General features: G+C 45.4%; 1 protein-coding gene and 1 pseudogene across 1 annotated transcript in view; one reads left to right on the forward strand and one right to left on the reverse strand.

Annotated features, from left to right (window-relative positions):
* Kcnk13 (potassium two pore domain channel subfamily K member 13) overlaps nucleotides 1–22240 on the reverse strand; it is an 89912-nt gene that overhangs the window by 54588 nt on the left and 13084 nt on the right. The window lies entirely within an intron of this gene.
* Nucleotides 7278–8208, forward strand: LOC113186741 (large ribosomal subunit protein eL8-like; annotated as a pseudogene).

Consider the following 22240-nt stretch of genomic DNA (forward strand, 5'->3'; position numbering starts at 1 on the left):
AGCAGAGCAAGCAGGACAGGGTGTCAGGCCAATCCCAGGCCAGAAATGGGTCTCAGGCAGAGGCTGGGCGGAGGGAAGAAGCACTGGTTCTAGAGTCAGGATGCGAGGTCAGGGTCAGTGCAGCCCCAAGGTCCATCGGCTGCTGAATACTAGACAAGGCTCCTTAGATTTCCCTGGGGGAATGAATTCTCTCTCCTGAGGCAGGTGTGGGGTACAGTGATCCACCCACCTGTGAGGGCTGCAAGACCAGGGCAGAGGCAAGAAATCCCCAGAAACGTCAATTCTCATGTAAATAAAAACGTTCTCATTAGAGGGGTTGGCTGTAATGGTCTATGGTAGCCAAGCCCAGAGACAGGGATGGTGGGTATATTGCTGTGGCCGAGCCACTGGGGCCAGAAATGATGAAGAAGGACATTCACCTGTAGAGATGGGGAGACTCGACACCCCCAGATGACCTCCTCCTATTGAGTGCAGGTCAACCTCTGCTTGGTCCCAGAAAAACCCTGCACTGTGTTCCCCACCCCCTTCCACTGCCAGGTCAGAGGGAGTGAGATCTAAAGTAAAAGAGAACAGCTGGGATAGAAAGATAATTGGGCCCAGTAGCCCAGCTCCCTGCTTCTTTCCCTGGGTGAGTCAACCACATCTATTAAAGCCACCGAGAAGAGGTTTTCTCATTCGTGTGTGTGGGAAATGCAACATACACTCAGAAAAACAGGAATAAGGGTATAAAGGGCTCGAGCATCTATGAAACCATCAAGAAATTCTGTTCCAGAATTTAATCTGAGTGGTGATTTCCCCAGCCTCTGTCTGACATCCCAGGACAGCACCTGAGATTCAGCTAAAGAAATGGGTCTTTGTTCTGCAAAGGTCCTCAAGGTCTTGAGATGTCTAGAGATGTATTGAGGGTTCTCAACTTCAGTGAGGTTGAGGCAGTGTTCAGGGAATTAAGTTTTAGGAAGCACAGGCAAGGAGTTCCTGATGGAGGATGTCTCAAGGGAGACTCAGGGATTCATGTTCTGTTTTAATAGCATAGGTAGTCCTCAAAGACACCCTGCTCTAGGGAGACCTACTTGGAATGCACACACACTTAGCCCAGGAGGCGCTGTGCAAATCCTCTAGGTCCATGCTATTCCAGGGGTAGTTGCAGGCTGGCAGCAAAGTGTCACCTGGAATATGGACTCTAGGGCCTCATGCTGGAGCTCCCAGATCAGGTGCATATTAATAAGATTTCCCAAGTTATCCACATGCCCATGAAGTTGTAGTGGCACATCTCCGGGTTCATTGCTGACCAAGTTCTGATTAGGCATGGTGCTGCTCCACAGGACATTCAGGAAATCTGTTTGGCAGATGATTTGATTGTCATAATGGCTTGGCATTTAGTGGGCAGGAGCCAGGGAAGTTAGATGGCCAGTACTTTAAAGAATTCTCTTGTATATTGAATGGCTTCCAAATGTCTTGCCGGGGAGTCTAGCATACAGAAAGCTAATCTGCATTTATTTGAACCTACCTAATTCTTGTTTTATAAATAACCACTTTTATTTTTTGCATGATGTCAACATACACCAACATTTCCAGGAATGCAACTTCCATATAAATCAAGGCGATAACCAACATTTAGAGTTGGCCCTCTATATCTTTAGATTCCATGTCTATGGATTCAACCAACCTCAGATCAAAGATATCCTGAAAAAAATTTATGTTTGTATTGGGTGTACAAAGACATTTTTCCTTGTCATTACCCCTAGACAGGATAACAACCATTTATGTGGCCTTTTCATTCTTTTAGGTATTATAAGTAATCTGGAGATGATTTAAAGTATATGGGAGAATGTGCCCAGGATACATGAAAATACTGTGCCATTCTGTATAAGAGACTTAAGCATCCGTGAATTTTGGTATCTGCAGGGTCCTGAAACCAATTGCCCCTGGATACTGGGGAGTGACTGTATTTAATCTGAAGCATGATCAAGAGTCGGGCTTCATCCCAGCTGTTTCAGCCAGCTTTGCATCACCGTGGCCCATACACTGGACAAGAAAAACTTAGGGGAGGAGAAGCTTATTCAGTTCATGGCTTCAGAGGTCTAGTTAGTGGTCAGCTGACTCCATAGCTCTGGGTCAGAGGTGAGGCTGAATATCATGGCAGAAGGGTGTGGTGGAAGAAAGGTGTTCTCATGACAGCCAGGAAGGGGATGTGAGAGAGAGAGAGAGAGAGAGAGAGAGAGAGAGAGAGAGAGAGAGAGAGAGAGAGAGATGTGTGCCAGGAGCAAAACATAAACCCCAAAGGAGCTCATGAGGCTGCAGATCTCATCATCTGAACACTCTTGCACCGTGTCCCACGTGAGCTCTGGGGGACACCTCTTACACACCATAACACCAGGCCATCTCGCCACAGACATCACTGCTATGGTGAACAGGGCAGCACACCTGTCAGTCAACCTGTGGGCGCCAGCACCTGCCTACTTCAGCATAGTCAGCCCAGAGCATTAATGTTCTAAGATAGATATTGTTTCAAAACAAAATATTTTCTGTTGTTTCTTTATAATTAGGGCAGTAGGCTGTCTTTTTGAAATTTTATGTAGAGATGGTTTATTTAATCTAGAGTTCACCTTGGGATGATAAAGGAATGCTTTAGTTAAAATTTTTCATTCCGTATCATAAAAAAAATTCTGACATAAAAAGGAGGTTGTTCGACAGGGCTGGGGTTGTGGCTCAGAGGTGCAGCGCTCGCCTCGCATGTGCGAGGCCCTGGGTTCCATCCTTAGCACCACGTAAAAATAAATCAATAAAATAAAGGTATTGTGTCCGACTACAATTAAAAAAAAAAAGGAGGTTGTTAGATATGACAGCCATTGAGATGAATTATTCTGATTGAATCACCTTATTTTCAAGACAAAGGACTTGACCAGGGGAGGGGGGAATTTAAGGTGACAGGGCAATTGGCATCTGTTGAACCAGAGCCCAAGACCCCCCGCCTGGCCAGGGCTTGGCCTCCTGCGCCCAGCACAGTGGCCTCGTCTCTGGAGAGTTCCTCATCTCCACAGAAAAATGTTTTTGCCCCTGTTCTTACCAAGGCCTGGACAGTGACTCCTGATGTCATATGCAGTCTCACAAGAGTCATGGAACATTTGCTAGACTCTCAATTAGAACATAAATGGAGGCCTGGTTCTATTTGGACATAAATTGCTGCCTGTTCTGTGTAGTGTCGGATTCAAGGACTTTAAAGGAAAATGGAATTGAAAAAACAAAACAAAACAAAACAAAAACCAACAACTCCCTTGATTTTGGAAAGAATGGATTTTGTAGGTAAGACTCTGCTGGCCCTGGGTTCTTATGGGCTAGCATGCCGACACCCCGAATGGCAACACAGGACCACAGGGCAGGTGGCACAGGCCACATAAGCACTTGTGTCACACTTGCTTCATCCTGCAGACGGAGATGAGGCGACCCCTTCTACTCCTAACATCTGTGATTTCAGGGAAGGGACCCAGAGGAGATTAAATGAGGGCAGGATGCTTCACAGGAAGTTGAGATAAAAAGCTGAAAGACGAGGACCCATTGTATAAGGAGCTCAGTGAAGAAAAGTCAAGTCTTGGTGGAAACAAGGAGCTTCCATAATGAGATCAGCAAGGAGAGCAGCTGCAAGCTCAGCTTGGACGTGTGGAAGGATCAGCCCCTCCCCTGCTTGTAAACAGCAGAGAGAGCTGGAAAACAACGGTCCAGCCCTAAATTCAAGACAAAATGACCGGGACCCAAGGAGGGAGGGGATTCCGAGACTCCCCCGCCTTTCTGGCTAATCTGGCAGAGCCTCCCTGGCCATCCCACAGGACTGTGGCCCAGGAGAGAAGAGAGAATGAAACAAAGAACGTTATCTTCAGATTATCACACAAAGGCTTCAAAGAACCAGACAAAAGAAATCAAAGTGTGAAATATGATATATCAAGAACTATGTAATGTTTTGAACAACCAACAATAAAAAAAAAAAAAGAGAGAGACGATTGAGCAAATCACAGAGGTCTCCAAGCCTGGTCCTTCGAGTTGTGACCAGGACAATGGGTCTCACGGCCATCTGGTTGCTAGCTGTGCCCAGGGAGTAAACATTTTCAGAGAATTTGGGTTTTCAATGAGGTTTCCAGAAGCTCATCAGAGTTTTATATAACAATAAATTTGAAATAGTCTCGATATAAAACAATGATTGTGACTCCGTCACCGGAGAAAAAAGGTCCATCGAGAAAGCTCAGCAGTGACTCAGTGCCCGACTCAGAGGACAGCATCCGGAGGAGGCAGATGACATGCAGAGGCAGCGGTCAGTGTCCAGCGAGGTGTCCTTGAGGACAGGCAAGACCAGGAGGCTGAGTTAAGAGGAGGAAATTGGATGCCAGAGGGAAACTGGGGAGCGAGAGGTGAGCTGTCAGAGGAGGGCAGTGAGCTGAAGAGGAGAAGCCCGAGAGGCTGGAAGAGAAGGAGGCAGGGTCTTCAGCAGGCGTGAGCAAGGTCTGCGCTTCATTTAAGCCAGGGAGGGTGGAGGAAGCCAGGCGGAGTTGGGGGCAGGAGACACGCCTGCATCTCTCCCAGGGCTGAGAGGGAGGAGGAAGGCACTCTCTCCCTGGGGGTGCAGGATGCTCCAGTTTTCATGTGTTTTTTAAGCTCCAAAAATACATCATTTTCCATGAGAAAAGGACCTGGATAAAGTAACCCAGGTGGCCCTTGAAGCCCCCAGAGTCTGAACAGAAATAACCCGCCCCCCCCACCCCCCCCACCCCCCCCCCCCACCCCCCCGCCAAATCTAACGCCTAAAACTTGAGACAAAGCCTTCCCATTCAGCTGGAAAACAGCAGCCACGCAGAGCCATCACAGACACTCAGAGTTAACAGGGACGCAAACGCGACCAGGCTGATCTGGAGGCTCTGAAAAGCTCCAGTTCCCAAAGGCTGCGTGTAGATTAGGGAGGAACTTGGCACGTGTCCCTGGAATGATCCCCAATCAGCAGGAAGGGAGTGGGAGAGGAGAGAGAGAATGTTCCTGAATGTGCCTGGGGACCAGAGTGGTTGAGACGATGCATTCTGGAGTCTGACCATCCAGGATGGAGTCCTGCCTCCACCAGGAGGCATTTCAGCACATGCAATAGTCTTTTTTTTTCCCCCTTGGTCCCAGGGATTGAACCCAGAGGCACCCTACCACTGAGCCCCATCCCCAGCCCTTTTTATTGCTTATTTAGAGAAAGGGTCTCACTGAGTTGCTTAGGGCCTAAGTTGCTGAGACTGGCTTTGAATTCAACAATCCTCCTGCCTCAGCCTCCCAAGCCACTGGGATGACAGGTGTGCACCACCATGCCCGGCTGGCAATAATCCTACTTGAGGCTTCTGAGTCTCAATTTTCACCTCCATAAATGAAGAAGTTCTAGAGGAGAGAAGAGCTGTGCACTGAGCATGGCATCCAGCAAACCTCTGAACACTGGCTCTTGTTGTTGCCAGTTCCACAGAACTGCTGAACGTCTTCCCCTTAACCAGAATGGCTGGAGCACCCGTTTAAGGGTCCCAGAATATGACACCTTGCCTTCTTGTCATCCCTATGAAGACCAGACCCCCTCCCTGAGATCGCTGGTCCAAGATAAAGTCTCAGGGCAGAGAAGTGCCAGGACTTCTTGATTAAGATGTTAGAAAAAAAGAGTGTCCCTGTCATTGTGTACTGGGAGTGCCCCCCCCCCATCCCCCTGGTGAAGGGGCAGATAGGTATGGAGTGCTCTCTGCAAGGCAGGGGGTGTTCTGAATGCTGTGCCTGTTTCCTTGTTCACTCCTGAGAACAACTCTGTTCCCAATGGAGAAACTGAGGCATGGAGAGCAGAGTGCCCATCTGTAGGCCGCAGCACACTTGGCTGTAAGGAGCGTGGAGATACCTGCCGTGTCAAAGAGCCAGTGCTGAGCTGCAAACACAGATTCAAAAAGCAGCAGCCCTTCAGAATAATTTTTCAAAACACTCCACTGTTGCAAGTGGACAAATCAGAGCTATAAAAATAGCCACTTCTGGTTTGACAGAATTACTGTTTTCCTTCGTTCCACCCACCGCGCCACACTCTGCCTTCCTGACACCCTTGAGGCTGATTAAGCCTCATTGTCATTTGTTCACGGAGGCAATCCTCTCCCCAGCAAACAGAAGAGCCTTTGTCCTGGAGGCCATCAGTCCCAGCCACAAAGTGGCTTATTGAAGTATAATTTCATTATGCAGAATCTGCTTCCAGTTTAGGTTTCCTTGGGCCAGCATTGCTGAGGTGTGAGAATTGGCAAATGGTAATAATGAAGTCCCCAAGACCCCTGGAATCTGTCATCGAGTTCTCAGTCGGAGAGGCGGGCTCACATCTTTGTATCGGGTTCCTTATCTGAAGGTCTCTTCAGTCCCCTTCAGTTTGTTTTGACCGTGGTCAGTCCCCAGTGACCCGGGTGTAGATTATCTACACTAGGAACCGCAAAGCGGGGCTAACTCCAAAGGAGCCTTATTCAGCTAACAGAGAATGCAAATTCACTTTATCGGCAGGGAGACCGAGCCTTAGCCACTGTGCCTACAGAACAGCAGCTGGAGAAGAGTCCAGAGCTGCACGTTAGTCAGGTTATGTCCCGGTCGGGGAAGGAAATCTGTGCTGGGGACATCAGAGCCGAACATTCACAGCGTTTGGACGGTTTGTGCTACTTGCCTCCCCCAGAAGGGAAAACTGATTGGAGAAAATGTAGAGTTTGGGGACTTTCTCCTGAAGGCAGATGTTCCAAACCCTTCTGAACAATTCTGTGAACATGTGGCCCGCCTTCTGTCTGTCTGTCCACCGCGTGTCAGGCTCCCATGGCTGTTCACATGCTTCGTCCATTCTGAAGTTTTCTTTGCCATGAGTCTCCAACACTTTCCTAAAACACCAGCACCCGCTCCCAGCCGTCTCCAAGGGGAGCGTGGGGTACATAGAGCACCAGCTGTGAGCCGGGAACATCTTTCTACTAGATCATTGATCAATCTATCCTCAATTTCCTGGAACCCAACTGGTAGACAATTTATTATTCTTGGAATTTTTCACATATTCAAATTTTAGGAAAAGGAGGCCTGTTAACAAGAAATAAAATGCGGCAGAGATCGACTTAGGACATTTATGAAGCCACCAAGGAGATAACCTGAACAAGGAGGAAAAAGCTCCGTTTCTAACTCCCTCTCCACGGCCGCTGTCCACCATGATGCCAAAGACAGGCCTCAGCTGCACTGAGAAAACCCTGCTGACGCTGTCTCTCCTCCAGCAGACCGAGATGCCGAAGGGAAAGAAGGCCAAGGGGAAGAAGGTGGCCCCTGCCCCCGCTGTGGTCAAGAACCAGGAGGCCAAGAAGGTGGTGAACCCGCTCTTTGAGAAGAGGCTGAAGAACTTCGGCATCAGACAAGACATCCAGCCCCAAAAGGGACCTTACCCGCTTTGTAAAATGGCCCCTCTACATCCGGCTGCAGCGGCAAAGGGCTATTCTCTATAAGTGGCTGAAAGTGCCTCCTGCGATTAACCGGTTCACCCAGGCCTTGGACCCCCAACAGCCACCCAGCTGCTTCAGCTTGCCCACAAGGACAGACCCGAGACCAAGCAGGAAAAGAAGCAGAGGCTGTTGGCCCGGGCTGAGAAGAAGGCTGCTGGCAAAGGGGATGTCCCCACAAAGAGACCACACTGTGGGGCATGCGCTTGCTACTGCCTGACGCAAGTTTATTGCCTTCAGCCTGTGACACTGGATGAAGGACAATTTATCACTTTTATGTACAGAAATGCAACAGTGTACATTTACCCCAGTTTAGTGGCGAGTTCTGTCCTTCGAGCAGGGGTACTGTCACCACCTTGGAGGAGAACAAGAAGGCTCAGTTGGTGGTGATCGCATATGACATGGATCCCATGGAGCTGGTTGTCTGCCTGCCTGCCCTGTGTCGCAAGATGGGAGTCCCTTACTACATCATCAAGGGGAAGGCTAGGCTGGGCCCTCTGGTTCACAGGAAGACGTGCACCACTGCTGCCTTCACACAGGTTAACTCGGAAGACAAAGGAGCTCTGGCGAAGTTGGTGGAAGCTATCAGAACCAACTACAATGACAGATATGATGAGATCCGCCGCCACTGGGCAGGCAACGTCCTGGGTCCAAAACCTGTGGCTCGCATTGCCAAGCTGGAAAAGGCAGAGGCTAAGAACTCGCCACTAAACTGGGATAAACGTACACTGTTGCATTTCTGTACATAAAAGTAATAAATTGTCCTTCATCCAGTGTCACAGGCTGAAGGCAATAAACTTGTGTCAGGCAGTAGCAAGGGCATGCCCCACAGTGTGAGAGCTTTAGAAACTCATTGTGTAACTTGCATGAAAAGGCTTTATATAGCAGTAAAATGCTCAGAAATCAAGCCAGGGTTTTGTGATTGACCAGTCACTGCCTTATTTAAGGTAGCAATGAATATGAGTCTATAAAGCATTTATTTATACTGATAATACATGATCCAGTAAAATCAAGTCTCTTGAAATGACAAAAAAGAGAAGAAAACCCTACTTACTGGGAAAGTGGAGTGGACTAACAGAATTTAGAAATATTTCATTGCAGGTGGTGCACGCCAGTAATCCCAGCAGCTTGGGAGGCTGAATGGACATTTAAAAAGTACTATGTGTTCCATGTGCTGCCTAAAGTTGCGTAGTCTCAGTGGTATCTGAAGAACTCTGCAGTGGGAATATCTGGTTCTCTTCATAGTTTGAAGCCTCTGAGGAACCCCCAGGTTAGTGCCCAGAGCAGTATGGAGAGAACAGGAGTAAAGAGATGCAGGAGGCCCAGAGACACCCAGAGGGTCATCCTGTTCTCGTGGGGATCCACTGAAGTGTCTGCCTGGGAGGGAGGAAGAGAGGGAGGCTGAACAAGATCAAAGGAGTTGGAGCCTTGGAACAAACTCCCCTTGTTTGCTTAATAGGTCTGGATACCCATGTCTGGAGTCCCATTTCACCTTCCTGTGCCCTTCAGGATGCCCTTTATGCTGGGCACGAGTGGCTAATAGCCAGATATGATACTCGGGGGTTCCTGTACCCCAGACCTTTCTCTAAAGGGGAATTTTTATTGTCTTTGACTTGTCTTTGCTCCAGTGTTGTTTCCTGGGTGTGTTGGGGTAGTTCAGTCTGATTGCTTAGTCCACACATGGCGGCTGGTGGGCATTCGTATCTAAGAGCCACAAGGCTCTGCTTGCTGCAGCTCAACAGGACTTTGTTAGCCTCCAATCAGGGGTGGGGAATATATTTTGCGGCTGTTAATAAGATGGATGGTTATATTGAGAGAGGAGTCTCTGGGTGTACAGGTAGGGGGCTTTAGGCTAAGAAGTAAAATAAAATCTAGAATACAACAAGATAGCAATTTGTAATTAAGGGAGAGGTGCCCAGTATCAAAGGATGTGCCCTTACCCATGACCTTGTAAAATGAGGCCAATATGCAAGGGAATTCTGAGGCACATTTGTGTAACTCTGTCCTGGCTCCACCTCCAACCCAGCCCCTAGCACCATCCTTCTGTGAACATTAACACCTACAACAGCAGGTTGCCATCTCTCCTCCTGGAGATGCCCACATACTCCCTGGAATGCATATTCCTTGCTTTACCCCGAAGGCATCTCTCCTGAGATTGCCCATTCTCCCTTGAAGGTGTATCGACTTCCTAAATCAACCTCCATGTCTTTGGCACGTGCTGGGCTTCTTTTCCACCATGTATGCCAGGAACCCCTGAGTCAAGCTTCCTCTTCTCTCCAGAATCTCCTTGAACCCTTCTTTGGAGGTATCTCTTCTCCCATGACAAGATTCAGGGCTTCTTCCTACAGTACTTTCCCTTGGTGGCCATGTTTATTCTGTTTGGCTCAAGCCACCAAGATCAACCTGACTGGACAAGGGGTCAACCTCTGACCAATGCATCTGAGAATGCGACCAATCGGATTCTCTCTGGAATGGACACTTGGACCAAGAAGCAGTAGGTGGTCATTGTTGGTTGTTTTTCAACTGAGGAGATAAAAACTCAAGGGCTAAGGGGTGTCCGTCATCAGCTAAGAGAGGAGAGAAGAAGAAAGCAGAAGTCAAAAGGGAGAGGGAAAATAAAGCCGACACAGAAGTCGAAGCAAAGGCAAGAGCCTGGGAAAATGGCCACTAATTCCTACCAGGTTTTCGGCTCCTGGGTCTTAGGACTCCTGCAAGGCTCACCTGTACTTCCTGCCCCACAGTTTCATGAACAATCCCCATATCCTTACAGCACATTCCATGTTTTTCTTTGAGCCCATTCAAGTGAGTCCCCAATACTTGGATGCACAGGGTCTTGACTAATGAGGGAGACGTCGAAGGGCACAGGCAGCCAGGACAAGATGGCGAGTGAGAGGGTCTCCTGATGAGGTCACCTTCCTGGTTGACAGAAGTGCTGGTGGACACGAGTGGGGGACCCAGTGAGACAGACCCTTCTGTACTTGTGCTCCTAAGCAGGGGGGAATCCATTAGAAAAACTAAAAGGGACCCGTGGACAGAGGGGCCCCAATCGATAATAGGGAAGAACGCATGGATGGGGAGGAGATGAGGAAATTTCAGAGGCCATAAAAAGAACAGGCCACAACTCCACCACGGGCACTGGAGTCCCTTCTCTTCTGAGAAGTCTGTCTCTGTCACTCTTGCAATAACCTTGCTGCTGGCTTGCTATCTCTGTGTCCTGTTTTTTGATTCTTTGCTGAATGGAGACAATGAACCCAATACCATAGATGGTAACATTAAGACAATGAACAGTTATACTCACTGCTAACAAAAATGAACCGAGTATTTACGAGAGAAAAAAAATATACATCACAACTCCTCCTTGTATTCTGCAAGGAAAACCTCAGGCATCCCACCCTCTGGGTGAGTTTGAGAATCACTGCTCTAACTTGACGGAAGGAAGAAGCAACCCTTCTGGAGGTCCCCCTCCCCCAAATACACCAGAGAAAGACAAGACAGCCGAAGTAAAAATTGTAGAAGATGTGCTGCCTAGGACACTTGCTCTCCAGAAGAGCAAAAAATCCTACCTAAAGAAGTTTGGGTGATTAAGTAGAACTAGCAAGGCCCCATCTCAGACCTATTGAATCAAAAATTTCAGTCAAATCACTTAGACAGTTATATATTTTTAAAAGTTTCCTGGGAGATCTTGATGTGCATCCTTGTTAGAGTCACTTGATCCTAGCAAAAAGGGACATCTGAGGAGAGGAAGAAAGATCACGAGGGGCAAAGAATGGCAACCCCCTTGGTTCCTGGCTGGCATTGCCCTTTTGGTAGACTGAATTCCTCTCCAGCTCAAAAACACCATGTGTTCTGCCCATAGCAATGAGCCTTAAACATCTAAAAGGACTTCAATTCTGTGGGGTAGTCACATTTTGAAGAGGTGGGGTAACACACAATCCTTTTTATTTTATTTTAAATGCTTTCACCAAAACGGATAAGTTAAAAAGAAGTTTGGAACAAACACTTTTCTAGTTAAAACTTTAACTCTATAGAAATTTAATTCCTTGATAATGAAGCACATCACGACCAAGGTGGCAGACACGTGCCCCGGTGCCGAGGTGCATATACAATGTGGCTGAGCCCCACCTCCCAGAGTTGACTTGAGATGGGACATGACCTGGTTAAGACGCAGGAAAAGGAAGCGAGAAGGCCAGACCCATGCTCTGGTGTTTCCTCTCTCCGATGATAAGATATAGAATCAGCTCTACCATTAAGATAAGGCTCTTTGGACTCGCCTCGTCTGTGATAATTCAGCTGAGCAACAACGGTCCAGTTCTATGACCAGATCACTGGACTCTCTGGATACTGTCCAGAAACAGCCGTTTGGGGAGGTTAAATGAATGCCTGGTTCTCCTTCAGCTTCACAGTCAAAGAGCAGGTGAGGTGGTCTCTACTTTTAATCCTACAAATATTTACTAAGGGGCTATGCATGACAGGACTGGGTGAGGGGCCCGTCAGTGCACAGAGGTGACAGGGACACACATGGAGCTGATGGCTCCCTGTAGACAAGACCTAAGAGGCCCCTTGGGGTCCTCACTCTTCTCCAGGCACTGAAAAAGTCAGAGCTGATAATAATGAAAGAAAGAAGCCGGGGGTGGGTGGGAAATGGCTCCTACCAAATCCCATTAAAACAAATCCCCAATTCAGCAAGTTGAATATGCAGTCAACAAGTATTCCCCATACCAGGAGCTTATCTGCTCACAGATTAAGCACATTCAGGACAATCCAAGTATCTAGAAAGATTTAGGACCACATTCCAGAAGTCCATGAGTAAGCATTTGACATAAATCTCTGCCCACCGATGAAGAGACCTTAGAATCTTCTGGAAGGAGGGATGACAGGGATCGCATTTTATCAGATTCAAAGCCCAGGATGTCTTTTGGAAATGAACAGGAGACAGGGAATCCTCACAGGGAACCTCAAACAACCCCAGCTACCGTATGCGCTCACAGGGCCCCTTTGGCCTCCTGGAACATTTCTACCATGTCCTTCTAAACTGGCCTGCTGGAGAGAGGACCAGGGAGCTGCAGGAAACAGTCTCAGAAGACCCCACCACACTTCCTGCCTCACCCTATGTAGGGATGGAAAAGGGAAGTCAGGGCCATGGAAACAGGTAGTTTTTTTTTTTTTAAACAAAAAACAAAACTCCCTAAACTGTCAAGGAAGAACAAACTCAGGTGACAGTGGAACTGATTCCATCTTCGCTGATGATATTGTGAATTAATTTTCTTTATCAATGCCTGGAGAACAATAGCAACTTATGCCATGTATTCAGGGAACACTACGTTCAACTCAGTTTATTAATGACACAGTGGTCTAGAAAAAGTGTGGGCTTTGCAGCCACATGGACCCACTTCCCTGCTGGCTGTGGGGTGAGAAGCAAATTTTCTAAGTCTCAGTTTTCTCCTCTGCAAAGTAGGGACATCATCGTCTACCATGGAGTGAGGTTGTGAGGGTCAACAGGGGTAACACACAGACCTCCACACTTAGTACAGGGCCTGGCTCAGCAGATTGAATTTCGTTTTGGGGTCCCCATTTGGGGTGTCTGCCCTGTGCCCAGAGGAGACTTGGTACTTAATGGAAAGAGGATGCCTAATAAAGAGGATGCTGTTTAATCTCCCTCCACCCTTTCTAAGTATTGTGATGCTTCTTAAAAGGCAAGGAAATGAAAAAGACTCAAGTTTGAAAAGTCTGTCCTCAGACCCACCCACTGCATGGCTGGCTTGTGAGTTTCCCACTAGTTCAAATGCTGCCTCTGATTATCAAGAATACAACTAACAATAAATGTTGGCAAGGATGTGGGGATAAGGCTCGCTTATACATTGCTGGTGGGACTGCAAACTGGTGCAACCACTCTGGAAAGCAGGATGGAGATTCCTCAAAAAACCTGAATGGGACCTTCATTTGATCCAGTTGTCCCACTCCTAGGTTTATACTCAAAGCCCTTAAAATCAGCCTACTACGGGGACACGGCCACATCAATGTTTACAGCAGCTCAATTCACAACAACTAAGCTATGGAACCAACCTAGGTGCCCTTCAACAGATGAATGGATAAAGAAAATGTGGTGTAGATTCACACTGGAATATTACTCAGCCTTAAAGAACAATGAAATTATGGCATTTGCAGGTGAATGGAGAATATTATGCTAAGTGAAAGAATGTTTTCTCTGATACGTGGATGCTGACTCACAAACAAGGGAAGGTAGAGAGGGGAAGAATAGAAGTTCACTGGACTAGACAAAGGGGAATGAAGGGAAAGGAGGGGAATGGGAATAGGAAGGACAGGGGAATGAACTGGACATCACTTTCCTGTGTTCATATAGGAATACATGACGAGGGTACCATCACAAGAATGGCAAGTTATACTCCATGTACGCATGATATGTCAAAACACGCTCCACTGTCACGTATATCTAAAAAGAACAAATAAAAATTTAAAAAAACCACCAAGAACTAAAATGCTACCTCTGACCTCTGTCCTCCATGATTCCTTATCAACTGCCCACAAACATCAGTAGTGTTCTTTTTAGTTGTGCCTTCTCTGCAGATGTATTTAGTAAACCTCATTTATGCATTAAAAACTCTCTCCTCCCTTCATTTAATGTATGTTGTTGGAAAGCCAAGCCTGGGACAGTTGAGGTTTCCAGTGCCACCCCCCGCCAACCACATGGAGGTGTGCAGGAGGCCAGGTTCACGTTCACAAAAAGCATCTTCAACAATGCAGCTTTCCTTCCCAAAATGAAATTGATTTTACTCCTAAATGACAAAACTCTTGGAAATGTTCAAGTATGTACATAATGTAATTCTTAAAATACCTCCACTGTTTTCTACCTGACTTCCTCTTCTCCCCCACTATCGTAGGTAACTCCATGACCCTCTCCTTAGCCCCTTTCCCCAATTCTCAGTCATTAATCACCTGTATTCTATCTATCCCGACAAGAACAGGGTTTTACAGTGTCTACACCCTTTACGGTCCCTTTAACCTCATCAATAATGCGACACGGTCCAGTCATTCCAGCCAGGGGGGCTGCATCGCGAGTGCTCTACATTCCTGGTTAAGAGCAGTCTTCCCCAGACACTGGCTTGCTGCTGTCCAAGATCAACATGGACAGCATCCAACGAGACCTCAGAGATGCTACTTTTCTTTTCCTCTGCTGTGTCAACAGCTTACAGTACAGAACTTGATTGATGCATTTTTAATTACTGTACCGAGTTTCCTCTGAACTCATTGCTTTTCACCATTTCCAGTCAGTGGGTCTTAATTTCCCATAGGAAAACTAGCCTGCCCCAGAGTTCATGCTTTTCTGCTTGATTCTCATTAATGAACTGTCCTAAGTAGACAAATCTCTTTTGCCTACTGATTTGGGATGGCCAGAGGGAAATCAACAAGAGTAAAAGTAAACTCTCCGTGCACCCTAACTCGAAACTCGATTGCCCCATGGTCAAGCTGAAGCACCCATAGATAAATAAAGAAAGAAAAAAGAAAAAATGAATATCACATAGGATCACTGAGGGGGTCCGACTCTGCAACTCTTTGGAGTTTTTGATAAAAAGCCAGGTGATAAGACTGCTTGGTTTCTTCTCAAAGGAAGAAAGAACCTCAGGACTTAAAGCAGGGAACAGGAAAGAACAGTGATGAGTGGCAGGTGGCATGAGGCCCTAAGGGAGCAGCCTCAGTTCCTGCTCAGTGAATGGTGGCCTCGTAGGAACATGGGCCTGGCAGGGCCAGAGTTTCCATTTTCTCAAGAAAAATCAGAAATCTAGATTTTAACTGGGACATCTGATTTTTAATATTTGACAACTAATTTAACTTTTCTCAAACACTGAGGTCCACAGAAGTGTGAGGGGGCTGGCTGACAAACCCCCGAGGCTGATTATGACATTTACTTTGCTGTCTGTCTTCAGTGACTTGACATCTGAAAATATGTACACCCCAGGAATGGGCAAATATTATGAATTGGGACTTCTGTTGTTTTTTTTTTTAAAACTAGTTGTTAAAAATTTATCAACTTATCACCATCTGCCACCAAATAATCAAGCCACCTTTCATCCAAGGCCTGTGGGTTGCAATTTCTAATTTAAACATCAAATGAAACGTAGAACGAAATGACTATGAAGTAGCATATATCCCCAAATCAGAGGGTACTCATGATACTGGAATAACAGGGTAGGTGTGGGCTAGGGTCAAGGGTCACCATCGCTAGCTGAACCCATGGGGTGAAAGAGCAAAGGAGACCGTGAACAATGCCCCCTGCACTAGGTGGAGTGCGTGTCCATCCCTGCCGGTGAGCCGCCATGCCTGTGATTCCAGCCATTGTGGAGTCTGAGGCAGGAGGATCGCAAGTTTAAGGCTAGCCTCAGAAATCAGCAAGGTCCTGTCTCAAGATCTTAAAAAGTTTGAAAAGGGATTGGGGATGAAGCTAAGAGGTACAGCAGCTCCGGGATCAATCCCAGCATAAGCAAGCAAGAAAGAAAAACAGAGGGCATTTCTAAATGGTGTCTCTTCTCCACTGCCCCGAGGGAGAGTGACCCTCAAGACACAGCAGCATCTTCTGAATACTCAGGGAAGGAGGAGGTTGATTGAGCAACAGGAGCGTTTCCATCCACGGGCAGGAGGATCAACGCCCTCACGAGCCCCACACGGGCAGCTGCACAGAGCGGGTTCCCTTTTCCTCTTTATTCAAAATCCGCCCTAGTCCAGTTCTCAATTCCTGTTTTTGGTTATAAGGAGCCTTTGACAGTCAAGAAGCCTAAGGGTCACTTTTTATTGTTTTTGTTTGTTTGTTTGTTTTTTTAATGAATGAATTTAAGTGTGTAGGATTGTAGAAGCAGCCATATTAAAAGCACAGTTCTTCAACTATGGGGCAAACGTGTGTGTCACAGTTTGGATGTGAGGTGCCCCCCCCCGCCCCCCGAAAGCTCATGTGTGAAACAATGCAAGAAGCTTCACAGGAGAAATGATTGGGTTCTAAGAGTCTTAACCCAATCAGTGAATCAGTCCCCTGATGGCGGGAGGGTGTGGCTGGAGGAGTGGGGATTAGGGCGAGGCTGTGGGTATATATTTGTATGTGGCCAGTGGAGTCTCTCTCTGCTTCCTGATCATCGTGTGAGCCGCTTCCCTCTGCCACACTCTCCAGCTATGATGTCCAGCCTCACCTCAAGCCCCCAGGAATGGAGCCGGCCTTCTGTGGACTAAGACCTCTGAAATAAACTTTCCTCCTCCACAACTGTTCTGGTTGGATTCTTTTAGTCACAGTGAAATAGCTGACTCAAACAGTGTAATATACAACATGTGCTTCATTGTTAAATCATAAAGCAGCAAGATCTTTCAGTCTAAGGCTCCAGGATTCCGAAGCTGTGATGGATGAGGAGGTACTTTCCACAACTGTGAAGTGAGGGGAACAGATCTGTGATTTCCACAGGTGACAAAGCTTCAGGCATCACCCCTTCTACGTCTAGATTAGAAACATGGGGTTACTTTCCCACCCAAGTTCCATTCATGGGTTAAGAACTGTCATCAGTGGGACAAGTCCCATGTGTTAGGGACTTAGTAAATTCCAATGAAACCAAACTAAACCTTGTGTTTGACATGAGGTGGGTGCTAGGTGGGTGTGGTCCTAAGGAGTCACCAGGGAGAAACAGCACCCAGACATCTTCCTGATGCAGCCTGATCCATCAGTGACATCCAATATAAACACGTGGGTGGCAAAAATAAATACAGAACAAGGGTCATGGTTTTATTTTCATTTTCACTAGAATTTTGATCATCTCAGGGATTGGCCCCTTCGTGCCTGCCATTCAAGTCAGGGCTGAACACATTTAAATCAAAGTTCTACTGCTTACTGTGTAACTTCCGGTAAGCTAATTTTCCCCCCCAAGAAAGATACTTAGCCACTGTGTTTTCAGTTTTCTCTCTCACAGAATAAGGAAAATAACAGTCCTGTGGCACAGAATGACAGACTGTCTGTAGAGTGCTTAGAAAAGTAGCAGGGGAGGGCTGGGGATGTGGCTCAAGCGGTAGCGCGCTCGCCTGGCATGCATGCGGCCTGGGTTCGATCCTCAGCACCACATACCAACAAAGATGTTGTGTCTGCCGAGAACTAAAAAATAAATATTAAAAATTAAAAAAAAAAAGAAAAGTACCAGGGGAGAAGAAGAAAAAGAAGATTCTTGCAAATTGGCCAAAAGACTATTTAAGTTCAAAAATTCTCAAAACTTTGCAGTTGCTATACATATTTACAGTTTAAAATTAAAAGTATGCTCTACAGAGCTGTTGTACTAGCAAATAATTAGAAACAACCTACATGGCCCACGATGGGGGGAATAGCTAAGTTACTGAATATCTGTGCTGTGGCTATGTATCCCGGGCAACCTCAGAAAGATGCAAGAACTACAGATGAACACTTCTCTACCCATTCCATAGATCTAAAAATCATCCTGATGCCAAACCAAGAAAAAGGCATCACAAAAAAATAGATGACTATCTCTTTTGCATATAGATGCAAAAATCCTCTATAATATATTAGCAAACTGAATGCAAAATTGTACAAAAAAAGATTACATATCATGACCAAGTGGCATTTATTCTAGGAATCCAAGATTGACTTGATATGTAAAAATTAATGAAATATACTATTAATAGCATAAAGGACATAATCACAAGATTATCTCAATAGATACACAATAATTTGGCAAAACCCCTTTGTGATTTAACACACCTAACCAGCTAGGACTACAAGAGACCTTCCCCAACCTGATAAAGACTGCCTACAAAACTAGTACCATACTCAAAGGTGAAAAACTAAAACTAACATTTCCCCCCTAAGGAATAAACTTAGACGTCCATTCTCACCACTTCTATTCAACACTTTATTGAAAACTCCAGCCAGGAATGAAATAAAAGACATAAATTTTCCAGACTTCAAAGGAAGAATCAAAACTCTCTCTATTCATAAATTCTGTGATCCTGTATGGGAAAATCTCCTAGAATCCACAAAAACATGACAAGAACTAATACATGAACAGCAAGACCACAGGATTCGAGATCAACATACAAAAGTCAATTCTGTTTATACACTGGTAATAAAAAAAAACTAAAGTAAAATTAAGAAAACAATTTCATTCACAATGGCATTGAAAAGAATAAGAGGAAATTAACCAAACAGGTGCAAAACTTACACTCTGAAGATTACAAAACATTGTTGAAAAAAATGAAAAGATCTAAATAAATGGAAATACATCTCATGTTCCTAGATTAGAAGACTAAAAAAGCAGTAATATTTCCAAATTGATTTAATGCCAAGCCTTCTTTGCAGAAATGAACAAAACAATCTTAAAATTCACAAGGAGGTTTAAGGAACCCAGAATAGCCAAAACAGTCTTGAAAAAGAAGAACAACGCTGGACGACTCATACTTCCTGCTTTCAAAATTTATTATAAAAGCTACAACAATCAAGGTACTGGCATAAAGACAGACATCCAGATCAAGAGAAATGAAAATTCAAAAAACAACCTTCGCATTCATGGTCAACTGATTTTTTGACAGGGATACCAAAATAATTCACTCGGGCTGGTGGAGGGGATAGTCTTTCCAACATATGGTGCTGAGACACCTGGAGATCCACTGTGAGGGTGAAGCTGGTCCCAGACCTCACACCATATACAAACTAACTCAAAACAGACCAACATCCTAAATGCAAGCACAAAGCTACCCAACTCTTAGAATAAAATAGGTATAAATCTTTGTGACCTTGAATTAGACAATGGTTTCTTGGACGACACCAGAAACATAAGCATCAAAAGATAAATAGATACACTGTACATCAGCAAAATTTATGAGTTCTGTGCTTCAAAGGAGACTCAGAAGTAAGCAAAAAGAGGAGGAGAAAAACAGAAGAGGGGAAATATTTGCAAATATGTATCTGAAAAGGGATTTGAATATAGATCATAATAAGCACTTTGATGATTTAATAGCAAGAGGACAAATATCTCAATTTTTAAAATGAGCAAAGGATCTGAATAGGCATTTCTTTCAAGAAGTTATTCAAATGACTAATAAATACATGGAAGATACTTAAGATCATTTGTCATGGGCTGGGTTGTGGCTCAGTGGTAAAGGACTTGCCTCACATGTATGAGCCACTGGGTTCCATCCTCAGCACCACATAAAAATAAATAAAATAAAGGCATTGCATCCATTTACAACTAAAAATATTTTTTTAAAAAAGATCATTTATCATTAGGGAATGCAAATCAAAATCACAATGTGATACCATTTTAATCTACGAGGCCAGTTATTAAGATAATGAAAGCGTTGGTGAGGATGTGGAGAAACAGGGACCCCTCCACAGTCTTGGTGAGATATAAAATGGTTCAGCCACTTTGGAAAATAATCTGGCACTTCTTCCAAAGGTAAAGATTAGAGTTAAAATGTGACCCGTCAACTCTAAGCCCAGGTATACACCCAAGAGAAATGCAGACATATCCATACACAAACTTGGACACCTACTTATTCAACTTTGCACATTATTCATAAAAGTTAAAAGTGGAAACAACCTAAACACCTGACAACTGATTAATAAATACAACTTGGTACATGTAATAGAATATACCAATAAAAAGGGATGAACATATAACACAGAGGTCTTAAAGAGCATCATGCAAAGTGAAAGGTAACTGTCACCAAAAGTCACATATAGTGTGATTCCATTTATATGAAACGTCCAGAATTGTGAAATCTAATCTAATCTAAAAATGGAGACAGAAAGCAGAAGCTGGAGGAGATGGGGGTCATTGCCTCGGGGTATGCAGTTTTGTTTTGTTTTGTTTTATTTTGAAAGCTGAAATGGCCTAAAATTGATTGTACTGATGGTTGCCAAAGCCTGTGAATATACTAGAACCTGTCTAATTTTATGCTTTAAATAGACGTGGTCTGTGAACTGTATCTCAATAAAGGCATTTACAAAGGAATGGGAAGGAGCCGGCTTGGTGGCACACACCTGTAATCCCAGTGGTCCCAGAGGCTGAGGCAGGAGGATCATGAGTTCAAAATTAGCCTCAGCAACTTAGTGAGGCCCTAAGCAACTTGGTGAGATCCTGTCTGTAAATATATATATAATTATATATATATATATATACATAAAAGCCATCTTGTAGTTAATAATGCAAGCTTAACTTGGGTGGAGGTGGGGAGGGGCCAAGTACACACATAAAGATCATGTTTCTGAATCTTGGTTTTGGCCTGAAACTTCTTATTGGTAGAAATCCCATGTGCTTTCACTTTCTAGAAGCTGGATGTGGCTTATCCCTCTCTCAGTCCTCCAGAGCCCACCCAGTCGCCCTTCACTCAAGGTGAATGACAGGCCATGGAAAGGAGAGGACTGAGGGCTTGCCATTGTGGCAGATTCTTGTACTGTGGCCCCCTTCAGGGGATCTGTCCCACCCCTGGGACATTTGGCAATGCATGGAGACAGGTGGAGTGTCACAACCAGTACACCATTGGGTGGGGCCAGGATGCTGCTACATCCTACCAGGCAGGGCCAAGGGACCACCACAGCTTATCAGGCCCCAAACCTCAGCAGCACCCAGGAGGAGAACCCTGCTCCAGGCCCTCCTGCCTGGAGGGAAGTAGCTGTGGGCAGGTTAAGTTCAGATTCACCTTCTTTCCTAGACCTTGGGCATCCAAAACAGAAAATTCTAGTCAGTCTGGGAAGGAGAACAGGGACTTCCTAGAGGACAGGAAGCCCTGGAGCTGGGGATACAAAGAAGAAAGAGAGAAGACAGCTAATATCCTGAGAACCGGTCATTGCTGGCCCCAACCTCATCTGGGACAGAGACTTACTTTTCTCCAGCTGCTCAGCATATCTCTTTATGTAGCTTTCACTACGGGGTGACCTGATATTTTAGAAAGACACTGAATCTTCTCATGATGTGGTGGCTTGGGAAGCAACGTAGTGGGCCTATTTCCTGCCGAAACAGAATATCTGGAGAAGAAGTTGTCAAAAGCTAGGTCACAGCCCTGACTGAGGGAAATGCCAAGTGGAGCCCCAAACCAGGGTCTCAGATTCTGTTGGAAGTGGGGGTGGCTTATGGGAAACAGGCCCAGAAGTTGAAAGATAAATGAGCAAAATAGAATGAAGGAAATCTACTCTAAGAAATAAAAGAGAGATCAGAATCATCAAGAATTGTTGCAACCTCGTCCACATCAATGTTTATAGCAGCTCAATTCACAATAGCTAAGCTGTGGAACCAACCGAGGTGCCCTTCAACAGACGAATAGATAAAGAAAATGTGATATATATACACAATGGAATATTGCCCAGCCATAGAAAAGAATGAAATTATGGCATTTGCTGGTAAATGGGTGGAATTGGAGACTATCATGCTAAGTGAAATAAACCAGTCCCAACCAACAAAAGGCTGAATGTTCTCTCTGATATGGGATTCTAACACACAATAAGGGAGAGGGGAAGAAGAGAAGTTCACTGAGTTAGACAAAGGGGAATGAAGGGAAGGGAGGAGGATGGGAATAGGAAGGACAGTAGAACAAATCAGACATACCTTTCCTATGTTCATATATAAATACATGACCAGGGTAACTGCACATCATGTTCAACCACAAGATGGGAAGTTGTACTCCATGTACGTATGATATGTCACAATACACTCTAACGCTGGGCATGGTGGTGCATGCCTATAATCCTAGCTGCTCAGAAG

This window comes from Urocitellus parryii, chromosome 6, assembly GCF_045843805.1.
Source record: "Urocitellus parryii isolate mUroPar1 chromosome 6, mUroPar1.hap1, whole genome shotgun sequence".
NCBI classification, from domain to species: domain Eukaryota; kingdom Metazoa; phylum Chordata; class Mammalia; order Rodentia; family Sciuridae; genus Urocitellus; species Urocitellus parryii.